Source organism: Suricata suricatta, chromosome 2 (assembly GCF_006229205.1).
Source record: "Suricata suricatta isolate VVHF042 chromosome 2, meerkat_22Aug2017_6uvM2_HiC, whole genome shotgun sequence".
In the NCBI taxonomy this organism is placed as follows: domain Eukaryota; kingdom Metazoa; phylum Chordata; class Mammalia; order Carnivora; family Herpestidae; genus Suricata; species Suricata suricatta.
Genome location: NC_043701.1, coordinates 76,188,787 through 76,209,305, shown reverse-complemented (window position 1 = coordinate 76,209,305; position 20,519 = coordinate 76,188,787).

Below are 20,519 nucleotides of genomic sequence, written 5' to 3'. Positions count from 1 at the left end.
AAATTGCAGGTGTAAAGGTGTCTGATCACAGTAAGGAACTAATTGCCTGGTCTTAACTAGGCTCACTGCTGTAAAAGATCTTGGAAACATTTCTTCTCCTGGTGTTTGTATCACCTTGAGCTTCATTTTTAATGATGCCCTGGTCTTTTTGTATTGAACTTCATTCCAATGGAGGATGTGAGCTATTTTCACTTTTATTTTAAAGAATGGTTGTGTATAAAAAGTTTGAATCTGCTGAAGAGTTTCTCATTTGTTTTAAAAATTCCACTCAGAGAGGTAGATTTGTCTCATTAATTTTTTAACAGTTAATAATACTTCATGACAGCCACTATCTCTAATAGCTCTGTAATATTTCTCATTTTTATCTCAGAAATATAATTACCAGTGCCATTGGAATATTTTTTATATAACTGTTTTGATGGAAACCATGAGACTCTCAAATTTATGTATTCCAAATTCTAAAATTATTTAAGGCGTTCTGTATCATTTTATAACTAATTCTTCCACCTACCCTCAATTTAAATTTAGATTGAATAAAATGAGTTTGAGATGTTTAATATTTTAAAAAAACAACTGACTTCTAATTCAATCCAACACCCCCTACTGAATGTTTATTATGTTTATATGACTAAGCATGGCATTTGAGGTCTTGCAAATATGAAAAAGATGTAGCCTTTATTTTCAGATAATTTATGATTTATGAAGGAGATAACAGACATGCAAGTTAGTATGAAACAAGGTAGAATGTAGTTACAAACAGAAATCTATGCAGATATAAATACATATACTAGGTCTGTTCAAGAAATAGAAGGGTTTAAATTTGTCTAGGACACTGGTTCTCAAACTTGCACCCTGGACCGACCAGCAGCATTGGCATCATTTGAGAACTTTTTAGAAATGAAAATTCTTGGGACTCATCCCAGACCACAAGCTCAAAAAGTCAGGAATAGAGTCTGACTGTCTGTTTCACAAGCCTTCTGGATGACTCTGATGCATGATAAAATTTGAGAACCACTGCTTTGGAGCTCAGTTGTGCAATATGGTAGACACTAGCTACATGTTGCTACATACTTTAAATTTAAATTTAAATAAAATCGGGATTTCATTTCCTCAGTTGTATTAGTCTCATTTCAAGTGCTCAGTAAGTATATGGGGCCAACAGCCACCATATTGGACATAACAGATGTAGAATATTTCCATTATAGTGGAAAGTTTTATTGAACAGCATTGCTCTATGACATGGAGACCTCATGGGAGATTATTGAGAAATGGAAGAAGGTAGATTTAGCTCAGATTTTTTAATGTACCAGCAAAGAATTTGAACCACATTCTGCTATTGGGAGAGAATGATGAATTCTTACTTTCTTAAGGAAAGGACAAAAGAAGCCTGGACTTTGTTTATGGAACATCACTCTTCCAGTCAGGTGCCTGATGCTTCTTACTGAGTGAGACTGTAGGAAAGCAAACACTAGGTGATTTTTACTGAGGCTGTAATAGTGGGAAGGGAAAGAAGAATGTGTGTTTATAAAACATTGAGAATATAGACTCAGTAGGAACTGATTATCTTTGAATAGGAGTTGGTCAGAGAAGTAGAAAACTTGTACAAGATTGGATTTTGAATGAATAATTGAGAAGATTAATGCCATTACCAATGATGATAAAATAGGAAAAGCAGTAGTTTATCTGATGATGTGAAAAAAGATGGATTTGCCATGAAATTTTTAGGTCCCATAGTTTTTATGTTCATAAACAAATTTTATGCATTACTCTTATGACATAGTTTCATCCTTCACTTTGCTATCTACTGATTTTTAGAGCTTTTAATGACAAAAATGAACATTTAACCATAGATGATTCTGAATGTTTTTCAGAAATGAAGGAGAGGGAAGAAATGTATCTGTTGATGCATTTGCTACAATAAGTGAAAATAATTTCCTTTTTTTCCCCTTTTGCTAGAAAATACTTTTTTAAGTAAAAGAGTTGCAAAAAAAAAAATCCAGGTTGTAATGCATTTGAGGAAAATTCTAGGTTTCTGAACATTATGGTTGGATTTTGTGGCAAAATTTAAATAATTTTCAATTTTGTGTGAAGTGGAATATTTATTTTTGGTAATAAACAGTGCTTAGAGTGTCAGGTACTACCTAGTTCTTCCTTTTAAAAAAATTTTTTTTTGACGTTTATTATTTTTGAGAGAGAGAGAGAGAGAGAGAGAGAGAGAGAGAACAAGCAGAGGAGGAGCAGAGAGAGAGGGAGACACAGAACTGGAAGCAGGCTCCATGCTCTGAGCTGTCAGCACAGAGCCTGATGTGGGGCCTGAACCCACAGACGGGAAGATCATGACCTGAGCTAAAGTTGGCCACCCAACCAACTGAGCCACCCAGGTGCCCCCAGATCTTTCTTATCTCATAAATTTCATAGAGGTATATACCCTTACACATTAATATACTTAAATCCCTGTGGATTTATTTTATTTTCATTTTAAACACTTAAAAAAGAAAAAAACAATGTTGGCAATGTTGGCTAATGTCCTGTCAGAACACTTTGTGCATTTTAGACTGGTTCTTTACAGAGATAACTTAACTGGCATGGTTTTAGGCATCATAGTAAGGTAGAAAAGAATTATTCTGTTAGGTGTCCGGCATCTGGTGATGTTACTTCTAGTATTTTTAGGATGCTAAGTAAAGAGTAAACTTCCATGGCCTAAAATTTCCTCATTTATGTAATGAAGAGCTTGAACTAGATTGCCTTGGTTTTTCTGTCTTTAAATGGGGCAAAGCATGAAAACGTACTTGTTTGCAAATTGTTTATTAGCTGTTATTTATCAAAGAGCATGCCTCTTTGATAAACAAGGCACAGAGCATGCAAGCTGCTGAGAACCCAAGGAAAGTAAGATTTGGGACAGATGATGGAGTTGATTGTGTCAGATTGGACAGTAGCAACTGGAGACTGACTCTGAAGTCTCTGAGACATGGAGTAATGTTTTAAGTAGGGGAATTATTTTTCTTATGTAAATGTGATGGAGAGTATGATGGAAATAAAGGGACATGTTAGGTAGAGTTGGCAGGAAGTGGAATGAGGGCGGCTTCTGTAAAAATGAACTCTGTTCATATGATGTGGCTGTATACTTAGTCTGCCTCTAGCTTCTGTTATTACTGTTAAATGCTCATAACTGAATCTGTACCACATAGAAGTGACTTGGCAGATACTTTCATGGGTGAATATCAGGGTGGAAAGAGCATTGGGTAAGATTTCAGGAGGTCTTGGTTGGGTTTTAGCTCTTCTAACTAAGACCATAGTGTTGCTTGTGTTGACACATAGTTCTTGGCAACTACCCTCCTGGCAGATGGGACACTGTTAGGCAAATCTGAACAACAGGGAGAGTGATCTAAACAGCAGGTGGCTAAATTGCTCTAACTTCCAGCCAGCCTACCTAGTTTACCAGTTTGTTGAAACTGGTGGCACCCCAGATCAAAACTCTTCTGGTAACAAGTAGCCCTTAAGCATGCCACCTGGATTTGTGAGCATTCAAAAGGTTGACATCTTGTCCAAACTAGAAGAAACACTAGGTATGTGTAGCAGTGAGGAGTGATTGATCATTCTGATCAGTTTAATGCCTTTTATACAACACATGACTTTTTTTTTCCCTTGTCTCATGCCCAAGTCCTTTGTGTGCAGCACCAACACTTACTAAATTTCTCTCCAGGTCTTTCCAAATGGGGCTTGCTAATTACAGTCCCCAATCCTCCTAATTATCATTAACTGTATGTAAGTGGAGTTGTTTTATGTTGACCCAAGGAGGTATGTCTGTTATCAGGGAACCAGAGGGTGAGACAGGAGCAGTTAAATCTACGCTTGAACCTGGTCAGACTCTACCTGTGCTTTTGCTTTCCCCACTCCTTTGGCTACATACAAATTGTGCAGTGACAGTGCATCTAGGTTTGAGAGTCTCAGTGATCAGCACTTGTGAGTTTTATTACTTCAACAAAGTACTGAAAATGGTTTTGCAAAACCATTTGCAAGATTCTCCATAAAATGGAATTACTTGATAATTCTTAAAAATCAATTACTACACTGATACATGTCCCTTAATATAATCATTATTCTCATTTTAATATAACACAAGTCTTAATCCTCCCTTCTCTGAAAAGCCTAATCTCTAGGCTACATTTTTCCCCCCCTTGCAAACAGAGTAATTTGGATTTGGTGATCTCAGAGTCCCTTCAAGCTCTGAGCCTAAGTCTGAAAGTCAAGTATGATAATAGGAGGATTTTTTTTTCTAGTTTCCTGAGATTGAAGTTGTGGAAAGTGCCTACTGCACTGTTTTCTAAAACATTCCTTAGACTCACTGAAGTGAATAGACCATTGCAATAGTCTGACACTGAATGGTATTTATCTTCTGATATTCATCACTCTTCCATGAAATGATTTTGCAGGCATTCAGTCCTTGAAGCAAGTGGCATTTTTCTAATTTTAACTCAGGTCAATCATTTGGGTGAGTATTGATGAACAAGCATTTGTTAAAATCGTGTTTCAAGTAATGTCAATCTGGATTGAACATGTGCCATGCCTAAGAGATTTCTTCATTAACCTGCTGACACTGGCAATGAGAGTTCAATGTTGTTTCAAGAAAGAGTCCCAGGGGCACACACCTTTTGCTATTTTTAGCATTTACTCTGGCAGTCCATGAATATTATGTCTTTTTTTTGAAAGCTAAATAAATTATTAAGATAATTTCAGTACATTATTTCAGTTATTTAAAATGCTGATGACTCTGTAATGTTTGATAGCTGAGCTATAGATTTATTGAGATGCAAGAATATGGAGGTCACAATAGAGGACCCAGTGAGCTATTTCTATGATTCTGATTATTTATCTATTTACTTATTTATTTTAAAAAGATCTGTTTTAAAACCACTTATCTGAAAATTATCACCTGAAAATCCTGAGACCCTCTCCCAGGGACTAGATACTATAATGTTCATTTTGCCATTTGTTTTTTATTGCTGTACAATTGACATCCAATATCCTATTTCACATACACATCATAGTGGTTTGATATTTTTATACATTACAAAATGATCCCCAGGTGATAAGTCTGTTAGCACATGTCCCCATACAAAGTTATTACAGTATTATTGACTGTATTGCTGTACATAATATGCTGGAAGTTTGTGTGTCTCAATCCCCTTCCTCTATTTCACCTGCCTCCCAAGCCCTCCTCCCTCTGGTAACCAACCGTCTTTTTCCTGTGTCTGTTTCATTTTTGTTTTGTTTATTCATTTGTTTCATTATATAGATTCCACATATAAGTGACCATACATGTCACATATAAGTATGTATGGTCACTTACATGTATGGTATTTGTTTTTGTCTGTGTGACGTATTTCACCTAGCGTAATACCTTCTAGGTCCATCCATGGTGTCACAAATGGCAAGACTGTATTTTTAATGGCTGAGAAATATTCAGTTGTATATGTCTATACCACATCTTCTTTATCCATTCATTTATCACTGGACACTTGAGTTGCTTCCATATCTAGACTATTGTAAATAATGGTACAATGAACATAGGGTGCATATATCTCTTTAAACTAGTGTTTTCATTTTCCTCAGATGAATACCCAAAAGTGGAATTGGTGGATCATATGATATATTTATCTTTAAGTTTTTGAGGAGCCTCCATACTGCTTTCCATAGCAGCTGTACTAATTTATACCCCACAACAGTGTACGATGGTTCCCTTTGTCCCCTCCCTATCAACATTATTTTTTGTCTTTTTGGTATTAGCCATTCTGATAGGTGTGAAGTTATACCTTACTGTGGTTTTGATTTGTATTTTCTTGATAGTTAGGATGTTGAGCATCTTTCTGTGCTCACCTTTTTGTGACCATCTGTTGGTCATTTCTATGTCTTCATCTTGCCATTTTTAAAAACAGTGAAATTGCTGCTATGGCTCTCATTCTGGAAAAGCTGGTATGTGCCCATTTCACTTGCTGTCAGATTTGCTTGAGTTTATCTAAAAAAAGTATTTAAAAATTATATATTCTAGCAAAAAAATAAAACTGTGGTTTCTTCGTTTTTTTTTTTTAATGTTTATTTTTGAGAGAGAGTGAACTGGGGATGGACAGAGAGAGATGGAGGCACAGAATCCAAAGCAGGCTCCAAGCTCTGAGCTGTCAGCACAGAGCTCAGTGTAGGGCTTGAACTCACAGACCACAAGATCATGACCTGAGCTGCAGTCAGACATTTAACTTACTGAGCCATCCAGGTGTTCCCAAACTATTTTTATCAGAGATTAATTCTATAGCATATTTAAAGATTGGATAATTTAGATACAAAAAAATCTATAAAATCCATTAATTCTAAAGGCACAGCTTGATGGTTTCTACATCTATACTACCCAGATCAAGATGTAGAATATTTTCAAACTTTGTAAGTTTTCCTACTGTCCCTTCCAAGTCTGATCTATTTTCCTCCCCTGTTGAGGTAACCACTATTGAGATTTTTATCATTATGACTGAGTTTGCAAGATTTGCAGGACTGATATTTTATTCCGATTCAGAGACATTTGTTTCTGGCTCACAGTATAATGAGGGGGAGATGAAAGCCATGAAGAAATTACTAGAATACAAAAGTCATCCCTAAGTGCCATACATTTGTAAGGGGAGTCATGCCATTTCAGGTTTTATAGGGTTTGCTTTTTATAAATATATATCCTTATAATCATAATCAACTCTCAAAACACTTCTGTACAATGAGTGCCGTTATCTTCATTCAACAAATGAGACCACTTGAGGCCATAAAGTTGAACTAACATGACTGTACTGGTTTTCTATTCCAGTGAAATGAACTAATGTAAGTTTAGCAGCTTAAAATGACACAGATTTATTATCTCACTTTCTGTAGATCAGGAAGTCAGGCACAGACTAGGATGTGTATACCAGTGGGCACGAACCTTTGGGGCTATGTGCCTACTACAATGTCAGTAGTGTCACATAGGTGATAAGAAATACAGTAAACCTGGCTGCATATCTTCTGTATCTTTACACCATACTTCTGTATGAACTCAGAGTGAAGAGATATTTTTAAAAAGCTCTTCTGGTCAACTAGAGCTATCATTTATTGAATTCTTATGCTCCATTACCAGATTTAAAGATATTGGCAATCTTAGGAGATAAAATTTTAGGCTCATTTTAGAGATATGGAAGTAGATGCTTGGAGAATTTAATTAACTTGGTTAAGATCTCACAGTTTGTACATGAAGGAGGCAAGATTCTGACTTCGTTCTTTTTCTCTTCATATTCTTTGCACTTACCCTCTATATGACATGACTGGAGGTAATATTTGAACTAGCCTTTGAAGGATATGTAGATATAATCAGAAATTAACAGTAACAGGCAGAAGCAACAGCAAGAACAGAGGTAAAGCATTGGGGAAGTGTCAGATACGTTGTGTGGACTGTGGTATTCCTGATAGGATATTTGGAGTATAGCAACCAAATGTTCACCTTCCTTTACAAGAGCATTTGATTGGCTAATCTTTTATTTTGATGCCAAGGACTTGTATTTATGAACACTATAAATGGCCCTATAGAAATTTGTGGTATCTCATGTAAAAGAGAGTGTTCATTTCCTATATGGGATCTTTTTTTCAGAACCTTTCAGAGAGATTCCTTTCTATTTCTCCGATAAAGAGCTGAGCTCAAGGAACTAACATGCAGTTAGTTTTCCTCTTTGCTTGCTTAGAACTCTTATTGCTGACTTGTGGCCCATCATAACATGTGTATGACTTTATGATCCAAGTGCTTTCCTTTTTAGTCTTATCCTCTTTTAATGAATTTCATCTATAAGCTGCCTTAAATTCTTCTTCAAATGAATCAGGATATAAATGCACAAGTTTATGAATAAAACCTAGGTAAGCAGTTTGTGGAATCACTTGAGAATTTGCAGGTAGGCAGAATTCCTGACGCTGAGCTATCAGTCCTTCTAAGGTGAAGGGAACTGGTGCACTGGAACACTAAGCCATTAGATTGGCTATTACCTGTTGTCAATAGATCCCAATGGTGGGCCCATACTTTGCATTATAAAGATCGTGATTTGGACCTACTGATAAACATTCCATGCTGGTGTCTCCTTCCTTTCACTTAGACAGTAATTGAATTCAAAGAATGTAAAATGGGAGCTGTAAGAAATTAAAGGCCTTCCACAATTACTTCAAAAGCTATGTCAGCTCAGTTTAGATAAAAGTAGGCTGGCACAGACTCACAGAATGTGGTACATCAGCAAAGTGATGATTGTTACAAATAAAAGCTCACACCTCTCACATTTTCAGAAATGCAAACTGTATTAGAAAAAATGATGTGATACAACTCTGTGGCAAACAGGATGTAGGAATTTGTCGTCATGCTAAGCTGTTTGAATTTCATGGCAATACCTAAAGGCAAAAGAAAATCCTGATGAGTAATCATCAGCAAAGAACTTGAAAAACATTGGCCCCCTTAAAAATTGAAGGAAACAAGAAAGAAGTGGGTTACAAAATGGCTTAAGGATCAATAGTAAAAAAGGATATAAAAGATGGGAATCACCCAATATGAGAGCTGAGAAAAAGAGGTAAATGTCCTAGAAAGCTTTGAGGACAGAAGGAAAATGAGAGGTGAAGGGGAGTGACACACAAATCAAAGAGAGAAGAAAATAGCAAACAAAATAGTCAAGAAGACACTCATAGGGAAGTAGCATTCATATATGCATTTTATGTACGTACATCATCAGATGTTGTTACCTGTTGTTACCGTGCTTTCCTGTGAAATTGAGGGGAAATCAAGAGGCTCTTCTACATGGAATACATAGAAATTCTAATTTACTAGCTTTCTTTGAGTCTTTGGATCTGAGATAGTAAGATCCTAGGGGACACCCATGTTCATTTACCCACCTTCATGAGGCTAATCAGTCCATATGCAATAGGCAGTCAGCTCAGGCCTGTATTACTGTGGCTGCAGTTAGAAATTGTCACAAATATCATGGCTAAAAAAAAGCAGAAATTTATTTTCTCACAGTTCTGGAGGCCAAAACTCCAGTTTTCCTGAGCCAAAATTAAGGGTTTGGCTAGGACACACTCTGTCTTAATGCTCTGGGGGGAAATCTGTTTCTTGCCTCTTCCAGCTTCTGGTGATGCCAGGATTCCTTGGCTTATGGATGAATACAACTTCAAATTTCCAAGCCAACACCTTTCAGTCTCTGTCTGTTCTTTCTTCATATCACCTTTCCTTCATTGTACGTAAAATTTCCCTCTCCCAAGGATACATGAGATAGCATTTAGGACCCACTTGTATAATCGAAAATAATCTCCCCATCCCAAGATTTTTACCTTAATCACATCTGCAAATTTCCTTTATCCAAATAAGGTAACATTCATATGTTCATAAAGAGTAGGACCTGGTATCACTGGAAGCCATTATTTACCCTATGACAAACTCAGTCTGAGCATAAGGTGGTGTCTTGGCATAAAATAAGGACTTTGATGTAAATGTGCTTTTTCTTAGCCTCTCTAGGCTTTGGTTTTATTCATCCTTCAATGAATATGATGTGACTTGCATTACTGTCATTGTGAAAAATGAATGATAGCATGTTTGCAAAAGTGTTGCATAAGTGATAAAGCACTATACAAACATAAGGCAGTATAAATATTTTAACAGTGAACAATTATATTTTAATAAAATATTAGTTATGCTTACTGAATTTATAATGCAACTATGATAACATAATGATAGGATTTGAGGGAATCTGGAAAGATAGGATCAAAAATATCTAGGGGCACCTGGGTGGTTCAGTTGGTTAAGCCTCTGACTTCAGCTCAGGTCATGATCTCATGTTTGTGGGTTGGAGCCCCATGTCGGGCTCTGTGCTGACAGCTCAGAGCCTGGAGCCTGCTTTGGATTCTGTGTCTCCTTCTCCCTCTGCCCCTCCCTTTTTCATACTCTGTCTCTCTCTGTATCAGAAATAAATAAAACATTAAAAAGAAAAAAATCTCCTCCTTTGGGACTTCTGGGTAGTTCAGTTGGTTAAACGTCTGACTTTGGCTCAGGTTATGATCTCACTGTTTGTGAGTTCAAGCCCTGCTTTGGGCTCTGTGCTGAACATCTAAGAGCCCGAAGCCTGCTTAAGATTCTGTGTCTCCCTCTCTCTTTGCCCTTTCCCCACTTGCATTCTATGTCTCTCTCTCTCTCTAAATAAGTGACTAAATATTTTTAAAAGTTTTAAAAAAGCCTCTCCCTCTGTCCTCCGTTTCCTTACCTTTTAAATGGAATAATGATAGCAGCCACATCTCAGGATCATTTTCAGGATATAATTATATTAGCTGATGTGTGTAACATACTCAGAGTTAGGCATATAGTATGGTTAGTAATAATAATAATAATAATAATAAGCCAAATTGAACTAAGAGTTCTAGGCAATTGATCTGGAATTAGGGGAAAATAATGTACAGGGAAATGTGAAGGAGACTCTAGAAGATAGGAGGTGAGATTCTCAACTAAATCTTTTAATACATCCCTTAAGTGGCACATATTGTTTTGGGTTAGCCCTGCTTTCAAATATTTTTTTCTTGTATTATTTAAAATGTATACAACCTATTTTTTAACATTCAATATTTGTTAGTTAATTGTATAATGACAAAGAGAAGTGTCTTAAATAGAACTCATAGAATACCACTTGGGTTCTATGCAGTCTATAAAATAGGCCAGTTGAGGGATTAGGATGGAGACAGTATTAGGATTTTTGACCTCCATATATCATCAGCCTATGACTTCCTACATATGAGAGAGAAAATAGTCATGTCATATATAACAAATCCATGTAAATAAATCATTAGAGGACTATGAAATAAGTGCTATAAAAAAGGCATCAAGAGAGTCCAGATATGGCAGAAGGGGCAGGGAAAATTTTCATCAATAGATGATCTTGGAACTGAAGTTGAAGGTGAGTGGAGGTATATTTCAAAGACAAAAGTGGAAGAACATGCTTTAGGCTTAGTAGGCAAAATTTGGGAGCATGAGAGAACATAGTTGGTCTGGAAACTGTAACTGCTAAAAGTAAAGTTCAATGAGCATTTGTAGTATTCCAGAAAATGACTTTGAAAAGATTGAGCTAACAAGGAGTTTGCACTTCTGGTGAGTTTGCCATTTTATCATGAGTGGCACAGAATAAGTTTCCAACTGAGAAAGTATAGGCTGCAATTTGAATACGCAGCTCAAGGTGGTACTGAACCCATGATATTTTGTATTATATTGCTCTTTATTTTCTATTAAATGTATCAATGATGTACTAAGAATTAAGGCATTCGATAATAGCTAGAAAATAGATGTTTCATTCATGTCCACGATATTGCCAAGTTTATGGTCAATAAATGTTAGAACTGAGAGAACATTTCAGGTGCAACAGAATCCTCAATGGAGTGGGTAAAGAGATTCCTCAGTTTTCCTTCTCTAGAACCTTAATCTTTTAACTCAAAGTGAATTGTGAACAAAAAGGTGGACTTTGAAGTGGTGACAGGGAGTTGGGGAGATGGATTCCACGGTTCTCAGTAAGGGCCAGAGGCTTCAAAGTAAAGAATCCCGTGGAAGTCACATAGACTTTGCACAGAGGCATCCAGCAGCCTAGGAAACTTACTGAATATAGCTTGAAAACATTGTAGCATTTGGCATCTGACTCACACAAATAAATTTCTTTGAAATTGTAGTTTTCTTTGCCTAAAACTCTCTCCTATCTCCCATGGCAGTCACACTGGATCTTCAAGTTTTACAAAGAAATAATAAAATAACCTTAAAAATTTTTATACTTTGAGGTGCTTGGGTGGCTCAGTCTGTGAAGCATCCAACTTCAGCTCAGGTCATGATCTCAGAGTTCATGGGTTTGAGCCCACATCGGGCTTTGTGCTGATGGCTCAGAGCCTGAAACCTGCTTCAGATTCTGTGTGTGTGTGTGTCCCTCTCTCTGCCCCTTTGCCGCTCATGCTCTCAAAAATAAGCATTAAAAGAATTTGTTTAATAAAAAATAAATTTTTATTCTTTGAAAATTTTTTAAAAAAATTTATTTTATATTTTATTTGTATCTCTTTTACCTGAGATGTGACTACAATTACTGGCAGGGCTAATGGTTACCAGTATTAAATACATTAGGATGAATTATAGTCACATCTCAAGCAAACAGTGTGGGCATCTGAGTGCTCAAAAGACTTTTAATGTTTATTTGAATATTAAATAGTGAGAGTAATATTTAGGTAGCATAATACAATACTAGAATGGTTGATTTGGAAGAAAATGAAAGTTTTTTGAAATTAAAACAATAGTAATTAAAAAGTCTCATTCCATGTAAAATCTAGTAGGTAGTGACAATAGATGAACTATTGTACAAATTGGCTGATTAGAAAAAGAGCTTGAGAGATATTCATAAAACTTAGAATAATAAAATAATAAATTTGAAATTTTAAGGGGTGACTATGGCAGTAACTTAAAAGAAACAGGATTTTATTTATTTTCTAGAAGCATTTTCTTCACATAGTCATATTCTGTAAACAGGATGCATCTAATGGTCTATACCATATTATTTTTTTCAAGTTTGTTTTGAGAGAGTCAGAGCGTGAGTGAGTGAGAGCTAACAAGGGAGGGGCAGAGAGAGACAGAGAGGCAGAGAGAGGAGGAGAGCGGAAGAGAAGAGGGAAGGGAAGGGAAGGGAATCCCAAGCAGGCTCCGTGCTCAGGGCAGAGGCTCGGTCTCATGAACCATGAGATCATGAGCTGAGAAGAAAACCAACTGAGCCACCCAGGTGCCCCTATACCATATTATAATCCCTGTTGCCTGATTTATATGTTACCTCTGAAATTAAGTTAAATCTTATTGTGGATGGCACCATAGATGTGCTGAAAATGAGAAACAGCAGTTCCACAAGTGTTAACTGCAATTCCAAAACAGGGGAATGAAGAGCAACAGTAAAAATAGCTGAAGAAAAACAACATCTTAGGAAAAGGCAAGAGTGTTCAAATTGAAGAGACTCTGTGAAAGCTAGGAAGGACAAAAGCAAACAGACCCACCGCTGGATGTATTTTGGTAAATTTTGTTAATTTCCTCAATGAGAGAATAATGCAAGCATACAAAGAGAACCCCTCCCCCGGCCACACACACACACACACACACACACACACACACACACACACATGCACTTGAGCAAGAATCAGATTTTCATCAGACATATCATCCCCTCCCCTTCCCATCCCTCAATGCTGGGAGACCTAAAAAAAAAACAAACAAAAAACCATGACTTTGTAATTGGATCTTGCCAAAATCTTCCCAGAGGCATCCTTTTCCACAGGACACTAAATTGCATCCTCTCCTTTTCCCTCATGTGATGTCTCATAGAATGACAAGAGAACACTGGCCTTAGAGAGTTTTGGATTCTGGTTCCTGCTCTGTCATAAGCAAAGTTCAGCATTTTCAGTTAGTATGTTCTGTCATTTTGGACTTCAATTTCCTTGCATGTTAATCAATTTGAAGTAGTTGATTTATAACAGTTGTGTTAGCCATAACTTTTTTTTTTTTTTTTACTGTGAAATGGTCCAAAGCATGTCTTAGAATTACTACTGAGTTTGAGGAATAACTGCAATTTGGAAGTAGGAACCAGCATGCCATGGACATGTGAGGTTTTTGGCTTTTTTGTTGTTGTTGTTAATGATATTGTTGTTTCGTTCAAAATGTATCCCAGAAACCCATTTTACACTGGCCATAAGATATGGAAGCACTTATCATGCTTACCCAGAGTTTTGGCATTTGCCATACTTTTAACTTGAATAGAAATGTCCTGAAAGTAATTACTATCTGCAATGTTAAGACGTATGACTGCTAGACCAATTAATGAGCAATTTTCTGATTAGTAATATTCTAAGTCAATAGAAAATGTTAAATAATTTAAAAGAAAAGCTGAGAAATCAAAAATATTTTAGGCAAAGTTATTTTTATACATTACAAGAAAATGTTTATAGTCTAATAGTTTTCATACCAGATTCAGTATTCCTCATTGAAATCATGAATTTGGTACTAACCAGTGTCTTCATAAAAACAAGTTCTTTTCTTAACTTTCTTCTCTCTTCAAAGAGTAACAGACTAAATATAGGAATAATCCAGCTATTTTACAGAGTTTTAATGCTCCCTTTAGGATTAGTATATTTAAAAATGGATCACTGTCAACTCTGAGGATATAGCAGTCAAGTCTGGCATAGAACAATCTTTCATGAGTGACTATATGCTCAAGCAAATACTTCGATCATTAAGTTTCTGGATTATATCAAACTAGGCAAAATGAATCATTTGGAAAGTAAGACCTAATTCCAAAGTTACCTTTATAAGTTGGAGAGATCACCAGGGCCAGACAGAATGAAATTCATTAAAACACTCCAGACATGTACAATTACAGATATATAATATTTGTGCAGTGGATATTACCCATAAGCCACTTTGACTTGGAGACAGTAGTATAAAGGGCAATACGATCATCACAGTGTGACTCACTCTGATGCTATGAGAGGCAGCGTAGGGAAATGACCCTATTTTAGAATCACTAATTTTGAGGACTTTTTAAAAAATGTTTATTTATTTTTGAGAGACAGAGAGACAGTGTGAGCAGGGGAAGGGCAGAGAGAGAAGGAAACACAGACTCTGAAGCAGGCTTCAGGCTCTGAACTGTCAGCACAGAGCCTGACGCTGGGCTCGAACTCACAAACTGTGAGATCATGACCTGAGCTGTAGTGGGCTGCTTAACTGACTGAGCCACCCAGGCGCCCCTGATTTTGAGGACTTCAAGTGACCTCAGAATTCACTTTGGCTGCTACCTTAAAAGCCTGTTACTGTTAGTCCAAAGGAAAACATGAAGTGAGAGTATGTCATTTGTAAACACAAACCTAGAATTTTAATTTTTCCCAAATTACTGTGGGTTCACAAAGTGCAAAGCAAGAATATATAATAGATAGCCTAACTGTATCAAGAACCAAGAGTTGTTAGAATTCATTATCCCTCAAATTGATAGCAACACAGTCACTACTTTGACTCACAGTGGTATTTATTACTGTTAAGCCATTTTGATTATAGAAGAAAGTAAAATGTATCACATTATATATGTGTTAGAAATCCTAGTGTTGTATCAAGTTGTAGAAGAATATTATTAATTTATACCCCTATAGTCTCAGTTTTCTTATTAAATACCTGTAATATTTGTATGTTTGAAATGCAATTTTGATGATAAATTCAACAACATTAAGGGATTCTTATATGACTTGTTTACTGACTGATTTCCAGAGCTCTTCAAAAATAATAATAAAATACTCTCCATTTGAGAAATAAAGCAAGTAATGAGAATGTTGCCCAATAGCACTTACACATTTTAAACAGTCATTAAAGTGACTTAATATTATGGTGACATACAATACGAAAAAAGGAAAACACAATTCTTAAAATCAGGCCATATACAAGAGTAATACCTTTCATAGGAGGAGTTTGAACACAGATATACAAAATATAGATGCATATTAAAAACAACACTGCAGAGCTCAGGAAAAGATCTGCTAAACTAATAAGATGCGATAATATAACTCAGTTGGATTCGTAATGATGGGATTACTTATAAGATGGGATTACTTATAAAATGGGATTTGTTGATATCTTAGTGTTATAGACCATATTGAATGGAGACCACTATAAACCTTAAGTGCAATTGGGCATTCCTCCAAATGGTGACAGAATAGCAGGGGCTATTGGGTTATTTGGGGGACATTGTAACTCTTCTCAGTTTTTTGAAGCCATTGTTAAAGATGCAATTCTAAAGATAATTTTCAAATAACCTATAACAATAGGAAGAATAAAACCATCTTGTCCATGTTTGAGCTCTGTAGAGCATATATGTGTCAGTGATTGTCCTGTTACACCTCTCCTCTATTCCCAGCTTTGGGATTTGAGTATGGTCCATAATAAAGCTCCTTACTACTAAAGGAATGAGTGATCTGGTTCAACAAGCTTTGATCAGTACTATATAAACTAAGAACATTGAGTTTTGGGATGTAACTTCTCAGTTTTAGGGTTTCACTACCTAATAATACTGTCATTTAAACCTCAGAAATTTCACAGTCTATTGGGAAAATTAGGCTTGGAAACAATTTCTAACAAATGGTGTGATAATAAAAGTTTGTACAAAGACTAAGCCAGTAGGGAGGGTTCAACTCTTGCCTTGGCAGTTTCGAGATATCCCAAGGAGGCTCTTCATGAACTTCTGTATCTGAAAAAGAAATTAGTTTGATGAGTTTCTGGTAGATTTAAATTTTACTAGAGGCCACCAGACCCTAAGTTAAATCAATGCCTACCCCTTAACTATTTACCCAAACTTAAATCCAATCATTCATGTCCCATCTACTTTTTTTTTTTTTTTTTACTATTTATACATAGGTGCTTGAGATAGATAAATAAAACTACTCCCCTAGAAGCTAGATAAAAAAAAAAAATACTATCCCTGTTTTCTATGAAATATCTAAAGCAGCGTTGGGGGCATAAGTCAATGTTATAAAATATTAGAGGTTTATGCACAAGTTCCCCAGAGAGAAGAACTCAGCCTACTTGTGGGGGAGGTGGTATGGACTGGTCACAAAGGATCACCAGAGGGATAACAGCTAAAACGGGACTAAAAGGTTGAACAGGAGCCAACTAACTAGATGGACTATGGTGAGAATACAAGGGATGTTTTCATGAGAAGGGGGCTACTTAAAAAAGAAAGAACCTCTAAAGTTTCAAGAGGTTTCGGGGTTCACCTGGCTGCAGTGTGTTGATATATTTGGATAGCAAGTTGGGTTGCTATGCTCTTTGTCTGTATTTATCCTGAAAGTAGCTAGCCAGCGAGGATTTTAAGTTGAGCAAATTTTCATGTTAAAAGGCACATTGAAAGAAGAGTGCAAAATACTTAGGAAAATAAGTAACTTGGAGGAAGTTAGAAGACATGTAGATTTTAAGAAATGCAGGATGTCTAAACCAATGTAGTAGCAGTGGGGTGAAGGTGTGGTTTCATCTATTATGCTACAAAGGAGGAATAAAAAAAACCAGCAGTATTTTTGTTTCTATTCTGCCTTGTTTCATAAAACATTTATGTAGCTTATAGGAATATTTCAAACACAACAGGAAAACATATTAGCTCATAAGATTATACTACTATAAATGGGGTTAGTGAGTGATCAGTTAGCAACTGGGCCAATGAAGAGGGATGATAGTGCCTTGGGTGTTTGCTTGGAAAATGGGGCAAGCCCAATTCTTCACTAGTTACATAACACAGGAAACATGGGAACATGGGCAACATGAGAAAAATAGCTTACCTGGAGAGAAGGAAAGTTCATTTTTGTATATGTCAAATTTGAGGCACCTATGAATCAACCAGATGAGAACGTTAAGATGAGAGTTGGATATTTTTGCTTAAAATTTAGGATAGTGATTTGAGAGACATTAACAAATATATGGTATAGTATCAAATATGTCTTTGAGAACTTCTGAATAAAAACTATCCCAAAACTCAGTGGTCTAGAACAAGTACTTATTTTTGGTTCCTGGACCTGTGGGTTATATGTGGCTCTGCTGGACGAAGTAAGCTAACACTTGTCTTTGGCCTGTAATTCATCTCAGTATTTCTTCATGTGTCTCCTTATCCTGAGACTAGACATATCCCAAGGGATATTCCTCTCATGATGGATGGCAAAGATGCAAAAAGAGCTAACAAAAGCTCATGATGTGTCTTGAGGCCTCAGTGTACTGTACACCTAGCAAATTACCTTGTGCTAATACTCCCTCGAGCAAAACAAATCACATGGCCTGGTCAATCATCAAAAGGGCTAGGAAGTATGCTCTGCCCAGAGGACACTATAGAAAAGACGGCATTCTCAACAAAAATACAATCTCCTAGATGTGGTGTTTGGATCAGTAGGGTTGAGTGACATCACTCAGAGGGGTGAAGGAGGAGATGATGACAGCACACTCACAAACACTAATTGTTTTAAATTAAAAAAAAAATTTAATGTTTATTTATTTTTGAGAGAGATGCAGAGTGTGAGCCGGAGAGGGTCAGAGAGAGGGAGACAGAATCTGAAGCAGCATCCAGGCTCTGAGCTCTCAACACAGAGGGGGATCGAACCCACCAACCTTGAGATCCTGATCTGAAGTGGGACCTTTAACCAACTGAGCCACCCAGGTGCCCCAGAAACAGTAATGTTTAAGGAATAACCCCCAGAATGAAAATAAAGGATGTAATAAAATTAGGGAAATAGAGAATCCCTTAAGCCAAAGGGGAACTTCAGTGAGCAGGATGAAGAAAACATGTCATCCTATGCAGAGTTCACATCAGGATTGAAAATGTCTTTTGCTTGGTAATTTGGACTTAATTGATGAGAGCAGTTTATGGATAATGGAAGCAGATACAACTTGTAATACATCAAGAAGTAGAAGGGAAAGAAGTGAAGATCACTATAAACTACCTCTTTGAAAAATTTGTTGGTGAGGGAAAAATGGGGCGGGGTCTGAAGTGGGCAGACTACCTGTATTGAGAAAGTGATACTCCTCTAAAACCTCTCGCAGTGTTAGGCCATTTGGAAAATAATTTATTTGAAAAGGATAATAAATCAAAAACCCTACATTTTGATGACCATATCTTGAAATCCATTTAAAGTAGTTAGCTATATAGAACCAAATTGATTTATTTTAGTCACAAAAGTTTTATTCCCATGTGCCAGGTATTACATTATTAAGATGTAGATGTAGAAATATAAATAAAACCTGATGCTAAAATTCAAGGAAATTCCTAGATGAAATACCTATGTGTCTAGAGTTATGATTGCAAAACCTGTGTGCCCATCAATTCACTGGAGAAATTCTTCAACTATATTTATATGAGGCTTAAAAATCATGTGATTTACTCCAAATACTCATTTTCCAGATTTATTCCAATGAATGAAATTCAATTGAATGGACCAATTTTGAGGATTTCCATTGCTATAAATTTATTACTTCATGTCTGATGTTTGTGGCTTTAAAATGTAGATATATCAAGAAAGATTACTACTCTCTATGGGTGAAACCACCAACAAAGCAGGGAAATACCTGGAAAAAGTGAAAGAGAAAGAAAAGTTTGTATTCCAAATAAGATCGGAAAGGATGAGTTTAAGATAATTATATATACATATGCTTAAAAGTCAGGGCATTTGGAACCATTACTTACCTAGAAAGGCTGACAGGTGATGGTATTTATAAAAATTACACAGTTTTAAAATCTCTTGTATGTCCAATTTGTCACCCGTCGGAAGCATCTAAACAGGCTTTTCCCTCTAAATCCTTGATACTCTGGTTTATCCAGTGTTACCTACAATCACCAAATCATCAGATTCTTAAGGTGATAGGTGCTTACTGTAGCTTAAATAGCTTAATGAGTTTTAGATGATAAGCAAACAAATCTTAACATTAAAAGGGCTAAGAACCTGTCTTGATTGTTTTTTAATATTGAGTATAATTGACACACAATGTTACATTATTTTCAGGTGTACAACATAGTAACAACCCCATACATTATGCTGTGCTCACCACAAGTATAGCTATCATCTATACCAAAAAGGCTATTATAATATCATTGACTGTGTTCCCTACCCTGTACCTTTTATTCCACAACTTACTCATTCCATGACTGGAAGCCTGTATCTCCCACTACCCTTTACCCTTTTGCCAATCTCCCCAACCCCTTTCCCTCTGGCATCCATCAGTGTTTTCTCCATATTTATGGGCCTATTTCTTCTTTATTTGTTTTGTTTTGTTAGATTCCAAATATAAGTGAAATCATATGGTATTTGCCTTTTTATGAATTATTTCACTTAGGTTAATATCCTCTAGGCCCATCCGTGTCATTGCAGATGGCAAGATTTCATTCATTATTATGGCTGAGTAATATTCCTCTGTGTGTGTGTGTTCTTTATTTGTTACCTTTGATGGACATTTAGGTTGCTTTCATATCTTGGGTATGGTAAATAATGCTATAGTAAACATAGAGATGCATATAGCCCTTTGTATGAGTGTTTTTGTTATGTTTGGATAAATACCCAGTAGTAGAATTAATGGATTGTTTGGTATTCTACTTTTAATTTTTTGAGGAACCTCATATTGTTCTCCACAGTGGCTGCACCTATTTAAATATCCAGTATGTGAGGGTTCCTTTTGCTACATATCTTTGCAGACACTTGTCATTTCTTTTTGAGTCCAGGCATTCTGACAGGTAAAAGTTTTCTCATTGTGGCTTTGATTTGCAGTTCCCTGATGATGAAAAGAATAAGAAAAATGCTGACTAATCCAATTTCATCAATACTGAGAACTTAACATTTGGCCTTTAAAAAAGTGTTAGGGGCACCTAGTTGGCTAAATTGGTTAAGCGTCTGACCTTGGCTCAGGTCATGATCTCCAGGTTTGTGAGTTT